This window comes from Oryctolagus cuniculus, chromosome 9, assembly GCF_964237555.1.
Source record: "Oryctolagus cuniculus chromosome 9, mOryCun1.1, whole genome shotgun sequence".
Taxonomy (NCBI): domain Eukaryota; kingdom Metazoa; phylum Chordata; class Mammalia; order Lagomorpha; family Leporidae; genus Oryctolagus; species Oryctolagus cuniculus.
This window is the reverse complement of record NC_091440.1, coordinates 61,666-71,078: the sequence shown is the minus strand read 5'-3', so window position 1 is coordinate 71,078 and position 9,413 is coordinate 61,666.

Here is a 9,413-nt window from a genome sequence, read left to right as displayed (position 1 = left end):
GTTAGGTGTCCACTCAGGGCCCAGACCTTGAGAACTGCAAGAATGGACTAGAGGCCCAGGTGGTTGTGCAGCCAGGTCAGCTCTGCCAGGAGGTGTCAGTGGAATAAAAGGTGCTGGAAGGGGTCACGCCCTTGGCACTGGCTCAGGCTACCTATATAGAAAGTCTGTGGTATTGAGGCATCCTGTGGTTCTCCGTGCAACCTAGTGGCTGCTGGGGCATCCTGGGAACATCCCAGCAAGGATAGCACTAGCCTGGCATTCCTGCTCTGGCTCCCTGGAGAGCAGGAAGGCGGGGGTTCTTGCCTAGTGGAGATGAAGTAGTGTTTGTTGGTGGTTTAGATTTGCATTCACTGGGGCCAGGCAGGGTTAAGCTGCTGCCCATGACACTGGCGCCCCATTATCTGAGTACCGCTTGGAGTCCCAGCTGCTCCACTTCCTATTCAGTTCCCCACTATGTAAAAGCAGCAGCAAATGTGCTTGGGCCCCTCACACCCACATGGGAGATCCAGATGGAGTTCCAAGCTCTTCAGCCCCTAGCTCTTGAAGCTGTTTGGGGAATGAACCAGTGGGTAGAAGATCTCTCTCTTCCCTTTCTGTCACTCTGTCTTTCAAGTAAAGGAAATCTTTTAACAAAATAGATTTGCATTCATCTAATGAACAGTGAGGTGGAGCCTCTTACTGGGCATTTCTGTGTATTTTGGAAATACCTATTTACTCATTTTAAATTGGGTTTCTCTATTGTAGTTTTTTTTTTTTAATAAGATTTCTGCTAGTGACCCCTTTTTAAGTATATGATTTGTGTATAGTTCCCCCTATTTCTGTGGAATGCTTTCTTTCCCCCCTGATTGGCAAGAGACAGACTCTGCTTCCCCAAATGGCTGCAGTAGCCTGAAGCTGGACCAGCCTGAATCCAGGAGCTGGAAAATATCCACATCTTATACACAGCTATCAGGGTCACCTTCTGTCTTCCAGGGTATGCATTAGCAGGAAACTGGAGTCAGGAGTAGAGCCAGGGCTCAATCCAGGCACTCTAGTGTAGGATACAGATGTTTGAGCACTGTGCCAGGTACCCTCCTGTCCCCCTTCTTTCCTTTTCTCTTTTTCTTTCCTTTTTTTTTTTTTTTTTTAATATTTACTGACTGAAAAGCAGGGTGACAGGCACAGGGTAAAGGGGAGAGAGAGACACACACAGCTTCCATTCGCTGGTTTACTCCCTAAATACCTACAACACTTGGTTCTGAGTCAGGTCATAGTCAGAAGCCAGGAATTCCATCCAGATCTTGCACGTGGGTGGCAGGGTCACAAGTACCTGGGCCTTCATCCACTGTCTCCCAGTCAAATATCAGGAAGCTGGGTTGTTAAGTGCAGAATAGCTGAGGCTCAAACCTGTGCTCCAGTGTGGGATATGGGAATCCCAAGCTGCAGCTTGCAATGCTGCCCCCTTTTTTTACTTGACGTGGCTAAAAGTTTATCAATGTAGGTTTTTTAGAAAAGCCAGCTCTTGATTTTCTATGTTTTTCATTTTGTTTCATTTATCTCTAATTTTATTTTCTTCCTTCTGCTAATTTTGGTTTCAGTTTGCCATTCTTTTTCTAGTTTTTTGTGATTTACTGTTAGTTTATTAAATTGTGATGCTTTCATGACAGGCTTTTTTCCCTCTGAGCGCTCTTATCCCTGCAGCCTATAAGTTTCGTGTATTGTGGTTTTATTTTAATTTTTTATCAAGGTATTTTCTGATTTCCCTTGCGATTTTTTCTATGACCCTTTGGGTATGTAATTTCCATGTAATTCAGAGTTTCCCATTTTTCCTTCTTGTGTTGATTTCTAGTTTTATTCCATTTTGATCAGAAGGAATTCTTCATGTGATTTCAGTCTTTCCAGATGAGGCATGGTTTGTGTTCAGCTTGAACGGTGTTCCTTGTCCACTTAGGGAGACTGTGTGTTCTTTTTCTGGGTTTAGCTACAGGTCTGTGACTCTTGGGTCAGATTAGTTTGTAGGAATGATGCGGTCCTCTTTTTCCTTGTTACTTGTTTCTTCCTAGTTACTCTGTTACTGAAAGTGAAATATTGAAGTCTTGGACGAGTTACTCTATTATTAACAGTGGGATGTTGAAGTCTTGACTGTTGTGTAGAACTGCTTTTCCCTTCATTTCTGTCAGTGCTTGCTTCAGATATTTTGGGGTTCTTTTGTTAGGGGTGTATATTTTTATAAATTGTTGTCTTCTTGATGGGTCAGTATCTTTATTGGCATATAATGTGTCATGTCAGTCATCATTTGTGCTGTTTTAATATTTTTGGTAAATTTTGACTTAAAACCTATCTGATATTAGTCCCCTCAGTTCTTTTTATTATGATATACATGGTTTTTTTTTTCTATCATTTTCCTTTCAACTTCTTTATGTTGTTCTATCGAAAGTCCATGTATCTAGACAGCATATGATGGGTCATATGTTTCTTATTGATTCTGCCTTTTAATTAGAGAGTTCAGGCCATTTGCATTTGAAGGAATCACTAATAAAGAAGTGCTTCTGCCATTTAGCTCTTTGTTTTCTTGTGTCTTACATGGCTTTGATTCCTTAGTTCCTCGGTTACTTTTTATTTGACTTGATTTTTTGTTATTGTACCATTTTGATTTTTTTTCTGCATATATTTTTTCTTAGTGGTTATCTTAAATTTCTAGTATTTCCAGCCTTGTTTTGGTGGCATAACCTGTGCTCCTATATACCTCCCTTGAATATGCTATTGTCTACATGTTATGTCCCTATTCTAGGTTTGTAATTACTGTTTTATGCATTTACCTTATAGATCACATAGACACAAAGAGAAGGTAAGCTGAAAGTACAGTGATATTGGCTTTCCCAGTGCTCTTTGGGGGCCTGTGAGCTACTGTCCAGCACCATTTCCTTTCAGCCACAAGGACTTCCAATTTTTTTTTAAAGATAGATTTATTTATTTGAAAGTCAGAGTTACACAGAGAAGGAGAGGCAGAGAGAGAGAGAGAGAGAGAGGGAGGGAGGTCTTCCATCTGCTGGTTCACTCCCCAGTTGGCCACAATGAGTGGAGCTTTGCCAATCTGAAGTCAGGAGCCAGGAGCTTCTTCGGGTCTCCCACATGGGTGCAGGGGCCCAAAGACTTGGACCATCTTCTGCTGCTTTCCCAGGCCATAGCAGAGAGCTGGATTGGAAGTGGAGCAACCGGGTCTTGAATTGGCACCCATATGGGATGTGGCACAGCAGGTAGTGGCTTAACCTGCCATGGCACTGGCCCCAAGGACTTCCTCTTGTAGTGAAGGTTCACCAGTAACAAACCCCCTTACCTTCTGTTAATGTGAGGATGTCTTAATTTTTCCTTGGTTCTTGCAGGTTCGTTTTATCAGAGAGCATTCTTGGTTGACCTTGTTTTTCTTTAACAGTTTAAATAGGTCATCTCACTGTGAGAAATCAGCTTAATCAAACTCATCATTCCTCGTATGTGGCAGTTACTTCCCTTGTTGCTTTCAAGGTTCTCACTTAGGCTTTGGCAGTGGCCTTGGCCCGTTTAACCACAACACATCTCAAAATTGATCTCTGAGTTTATCCTGCTTGGAAATTGTTGAGATTCTGACATTTATGTCTTTTATCATGAATCAAAAGTGGAGAAGCCAGGACTTGAACCAGAGCCCGTATGGGATGCTGGCACTGCAGGTGATGGCTTTACCCACTATGCCACAGCACTGGCCCCCAGAACTTTTTTACCATGAGCTATCTAAAATGTGTTCCATATATTTCTAACTCCCTAAGCAAAATAATCTTAGCTCTTCCTGAAGATCCCCACATTCTAACTCTGCTGTATCCCTTGGAAAGACACAAATGAGGAGTGCAAGCACCCATGTGTCCAGGGCCAGCATTCAGACCCCAGTCTCTCCCACTTGGTGAGTGTCACTTACTGCAGCTGCACTTAAGCAAGAATGTACCTTGAGACCGTAATTTGCCCAGTGTTTTTCATATTCAGGCTAGTTTGAGTTTGTATCTCTTCTGTCAGCATCTCTATACCTCCTTTCTTTTTGGCTGAGATTAGAAAATCAAATGCCTGAACTTCAATTATTTATTTTTTTTAAAGGTTTTATCTATTTATTTGAGAGGTAGAGTTACAGACGGTGAGAGACAGAGACAGAGAGAAAGGTCTTCCCTCTGCTGGTTCACTCCCCAAATGGCTGCAACGGCCCGGAGGTGAGCTGATCTGAAGCCAGGAGCCAGGTGCCTCCTCCCAGGGTCCCAAGCACCTGGGCCATCCTCCGCTGCTTTCTCAGGCCACAGCAGAGAGCTGGATGGGAAGAGGAGCAGCCAAGACCAGAACCAGCGCCCACATGGGACACCGGCGCCACAGGCGGAGCATTAACCTACTGCATCATGACACTGGCCCCATGAACTTCAATTATTTTTATTTTTATTTTTTTAAGATTTATTTATTTGAAAGTCAGAATTACACAGAGAGAGGAGAGGCAGAGAGAGAGAGAGAGAGAGAGAGAGAGAGAGAGAGAGAGGTCTTCCATATGCTGGTTCATTCCCCAGTTGGCCGCAACAGCTGGAGCTGTGCCGATCCAAAGCCAGGAGCCAGGAGCTTCCTCTGGGTCTCACAAGTGGGTGCAGGGGCTCAAGGACTTGGCCCATCCTCCACTGCTTTCCCAGGCCATAGCAGAGAGCTGGATCGGAAGTGGAGCAGCCGGGTCTTGAACCGGTGCCCATATGGGATGCTGGTGCTTCAGGCCAGGGCGTTAACCCGCTGCACCACAGCGCTGGGCCCAAACTTCAATTATTTTTAAAGTAACTAAAATGAAAGTAGTTATTCATAAAGTTCTGTGTTTTTTCACACTTTTTTGACCTGCCAGAGCAAAAACATTTTTTCATTTAGTTTCCTCATTGATCATCTATTAGGATTCTTTAGTTTTCTGGATAAATGAATTCTGATAAGAGAGCCATTATTATATTGATGGTTCTTTTTAAAAAATGTTATTTTTATTTGAAAGGCAGAGACACATAGACCTTTCATCTGTGGGTTTACCCGCTAAATAAGTTTTAACAGCTGGGCTGGGCCAAAGCCAGGCCAGAGCTCCAATACTTCACCATCACTTACTGCCTCTCAAAGTGCGTGTTAGTGGGAAGTTGGAATCGGAAGGAGAGCCAAGACTCAAACCCAGCCACTCTGAAATGTGATATGGGCATCCCTAATAGTGTTTTAGCCACTGAGCCAAACACCTGGCCCATGAAGTTACTTTAAGACCCTTGATGGGCCGGCGCCGCGGCTCACTAGGCTAATCCTCCGCCTAGCGGCGCCGGCACACCGGGTTCTAGTCCCGGTCGGGGCGCCGGATTCTGTCCCGGTTGCCCCTCTTCCAGGCCAGCCCTCTGCTGTGGCCCGGGAGTGCAGTGGAGGATGGCCCAGGTCCTTGGGCCCTGCACCCCATGGGAGACCAGGAAAAGCACCTGGCTCCTGGTTCCTGCCATCGGATCAGCGCGGTGCGCCGGCCGCATCGCGCTGGCCGTGGCGGCCATTGGAGGGTGAACCAACGGCAAAGGAAGACCTTTCTCTCTCTCTCTCTCTCTCTCACTGTCCACTCTGCCTGTCAAAAAAAAAAAAAAAAAAAAAGACCCTTGATGAAACTGTGACCCAGCTCATCAGCAGTGTCAGCACTGTGTTTAGGCCTCAAAGAGTGAAGAAAAGGCCCTGTGTCTTACTGCCAAGTATTGTGTCTGTTACTGCACAATTCTGCAGTGTCTCAAAATGATGCAGTTCTAACAGGTGCCCTTCTTGCCAATTGAAAGTGGCTGTGCTCTCATCCTTAGAGGAAAGACTGGGAGTGCTATGGCACCAGCTTCCTCAAGTGTCTACTAAGTAGGTAGGAACCACCTAGTTAAATGTAGTCTCATTGACACATTGAAGGGGTCCCCTTAGGGTCTGGCATTGTGGCATAGTGGGTAAAGCTGCCGCCTGCAGTGCTGGCATCCCTTATGGGCATTGGTTCGAGTCCCGGCTGCTCCTCTTCTGATCCAGCTCCCTGCTAATGTGCCTGGGAAAGCAGTGGAGGATGATACAAGTGCTTGGGCACCTGCACCCACGTGGGATAACTGGAAGAAGCTCCTGGCTTTGGCCTGGCCCAGCCTTAGCTGATGTGGCCATTTTGGGAGTGAACCAATAGTTGGAAGACCCCTCTCTTTCTCTGTTCCTTTCTCTCTCTAACTGTGCCTTTCAAATAAACAAATATTAAAAACAAAAAGTTCTGCTAAGCAAGGTTGACTACCATATCCACTGTGTGACTTTTGGAGATACCACTGCTTTCTTTTCTTGGCTACAAGGTTCTGTGCACACATGAAACAGCATTTAAACTTGTTAGGTAATATGTACAAAGTTAGATTCTCTGTTGTCGCAAGTGTGGTAATGGCACTGAGGCAGTGTTGGTTTCAATAAGGATTTTATTATGCAGTGGGGGAGTCACACTTCTAACTCACACCACACACTGGGGAAACTGACCATCCAGGGTTCCCAGGGTACCCACAGTGCTCCTCATGACGTCTTAGCCGTGAGGGCGGGTTCTCACAGCATCTGCACAGGTGGTCTTGAAGGGCGAGTGGAGTCTTGGCTTCAGCCAAGCAGGCCCCATTGTTGGGCGGTCAGGTGGGCTCAGGGCTGGCTGGGAGAACTCTTGCAGGAAGGTCTGTGTGCGGTGGGCCATCCTGGAGCTTTTTGCTCTGTCTGTTCTGAGTCTGGACCTCTGTGTTCTGCAGTTTGAATACACTTTTGGCATTTAGCGTAGGGCTGAGGACGTCCCAAGGAGGGTGTGTGTGCTTCTTATCAAGTCCATGCAGACCTTGCAGTCAGCTTAGCTCTTGCATATTTCTTAATATTATGGTGGAGCTGTTTAATTTCTCTTCAGAGTATTTTTGTTTAATGTCAAAAGCCATTTTACAAATGTATTTTATTCACTATCTATTTGAAACCTGTAAGATTTAAATAATTTTATTGGACATAGTTGAGTTCTAAAATTCTATCAGAGCAGGTGTTGTAGCTCAGCAGGTTAAACTGCTGCTTAGGACACCTGCATCCCCATCAGATCCCAGCTCCATCCCTTATAGGTGTTTGGGGAATGAACCAGTTGATGGGAGTTCTTGGTCTTCCTCATGAATTAAAAACAAAAAAGGACCACACTGGAGTATGTTCAAGGGAGTGGTGAGAGGATAAAGTACTGGGTTGAGTTAGGAAGCCTGAATTTCCTTTAAAAAAAAAAAGATTTTATTTATTTATTTGAGAGGTAGAGTTACAGACAGTGAGAGTGAGAAGTAGAGAAAGGTCTTCCGTCTGTTGGTTCACTCCCCAAATGGCCGCAATTGCTGGACCTGTGCCAATCTGAAGCCAGGAGCCAGGTGCTTCTTCCTGGTCTCCCATACTGGTGCAGGGGACCAAGGACTTGGGCCATCTTCTACTGCTTTCCCAGCCCACAGCAGAGAGCTGGATTATCAGAGGAGCAGCCGGGACTAGAACCGGCACCCATATGGCCTGCTGGCGCTGCAGACAGAGGATTAACCTACTGTGCCACGGCGCCAGCCCTCTGGATTTCCTTTCAGTTGTCTGCCAGTGACTTCTTAAATCTCTTATTTTTCTCCTAAAGCCTGTTGTTTCATTCTCTAGGTTTTGTTTGTGCTTGAAGTTCTTGGAAGAAAGGTGCTATAAGTGAGAAACACAGCCAACCTGAATAAAGGAAAAAACAGGATAAAATGGGAAAAAATACATTTAAAAATAGGTTAAAGCCTCTGTGTGTGTGTACTTGATCTTACCTGTTGTACCTGAGACCTCTGAGCACTGACTCTAGTCTACCACGTGGCCCCATTTCCACTCAGACAAAATGAAACGATCATGAACTAGGAAAAACTTTAACTGCAGGCACAAGAGTACACTGGTACGGAAGGAACTGCTTGCAGACAGAAGATAGTTCATAGAACAGTGATGGCAGATGATAAAAAACTTTATCCTTAAAGAACTTAGAGAACTTAATATCTAGTATAAAAGAGGTGCATATGTTTACAGAGCAAAGAACAGCGATCCACTTTTAACAGCCTTGAAGTTCTCTTGCAGCCCCTTGACCATCACAGGCAGTGTGGAGACAAAGCAGCTGGCGGAGATTCTTCCCAGAGTCTTTTTTTTTTTTGACAGGCAGAGTTAGAGAGAGAGAGATAGAAAAGTCTTCCTTCCGTTGGCTCACTCCCCAAATGACCACTATGGCCAGCCTGCTGCAGCCGGCGCACTGTGCCGATTCAAAGCCAGGAGCCAGGTGCTTCCTCCTGGTTTCCCATGCGGGTGCAGGGCCCAAGCACTTGGGCCATCATCCACTGCACTCCCGGGCCACAGCAGAGAGCTGGACTGGAAGAGAAGCAACCGGGACTAGAACCCGGCGCCCCGACTGGGACTAGAGTCTGGGATGCTGGTGCCTCAGGGTGGAGGATCAGCCAAGTGAGCCGCGGCACCGGCCTCCCAGAATCTTAAATCAGCAGTGGGCAGACAGGCGGAGACGAGGAAGCTGGCCGAAGCTCTCCCCCATCTGTGGATGGAAAGGCACCAAGAGGTGCTCCCGAGGATGATGATGAAGTTCCACATTTCGTGGAGAGTTTTGATGAGCCTTCTAAGAATGAGGCAAAATGAATGGTCAATTTTTAAGATTTATTTATTTGGTAGGCAGAGTTATAGAGAGGAGAGACCAAGACCTTGCATCCACTGGTTCACTCCCCAAGTGGTCCCAGTGGCTGGAGCTGGGCCAAGGTGAAGTCAAAAGCCAAGAGCTCCTTTTGCATCTCCCACGTGGGTGGCAGGGGCCCAAGGACTTGGCCATCCTCCGCTGGGAGCTGGATCTGAAGCAGAGCAGCTGGGACTCCAACCTGTGCCCTCATCGGATTGCAGGCACTATAGATGCAGCTTAACCTGCTGCACCGCAGCACCAGCCCCTGCAGTGAACTTTTGAAGAAAAGTTCCTGGGAGCTGCTGTTTTATATTATGACTGCTTATAAAAATTGTTCTGTTTATGATCAGATAAAATCTAGATTTCTCACATTTGTAAGCTCAGGGCAGCTCTTTCAGTTTTTGCTTATGGAGTTCATTCTTTGCTGCTAATTAAGCTGAAGAAGCCTGGGAATAAAGTTTGAAATAAAGATTAATAAAATTCCTTGCAGAGTACAAATACATAATTTACATATGAATTAATCAAGTGCTGCCTGTAATTTATAAAGCAAAAATACACTAGTGTGAGTCTGGTTTTGGTGTTGTCCCAGTAATCAAGAGCATGAGTGGATTATGAATTTTGCTGGTGAACTGACTCAATACCGGTGCATGGGGCCTGGCTGTTGGCTGCTCTACTGACTGCCTGGCCCACAGGTGAGGGCACTGCAGCA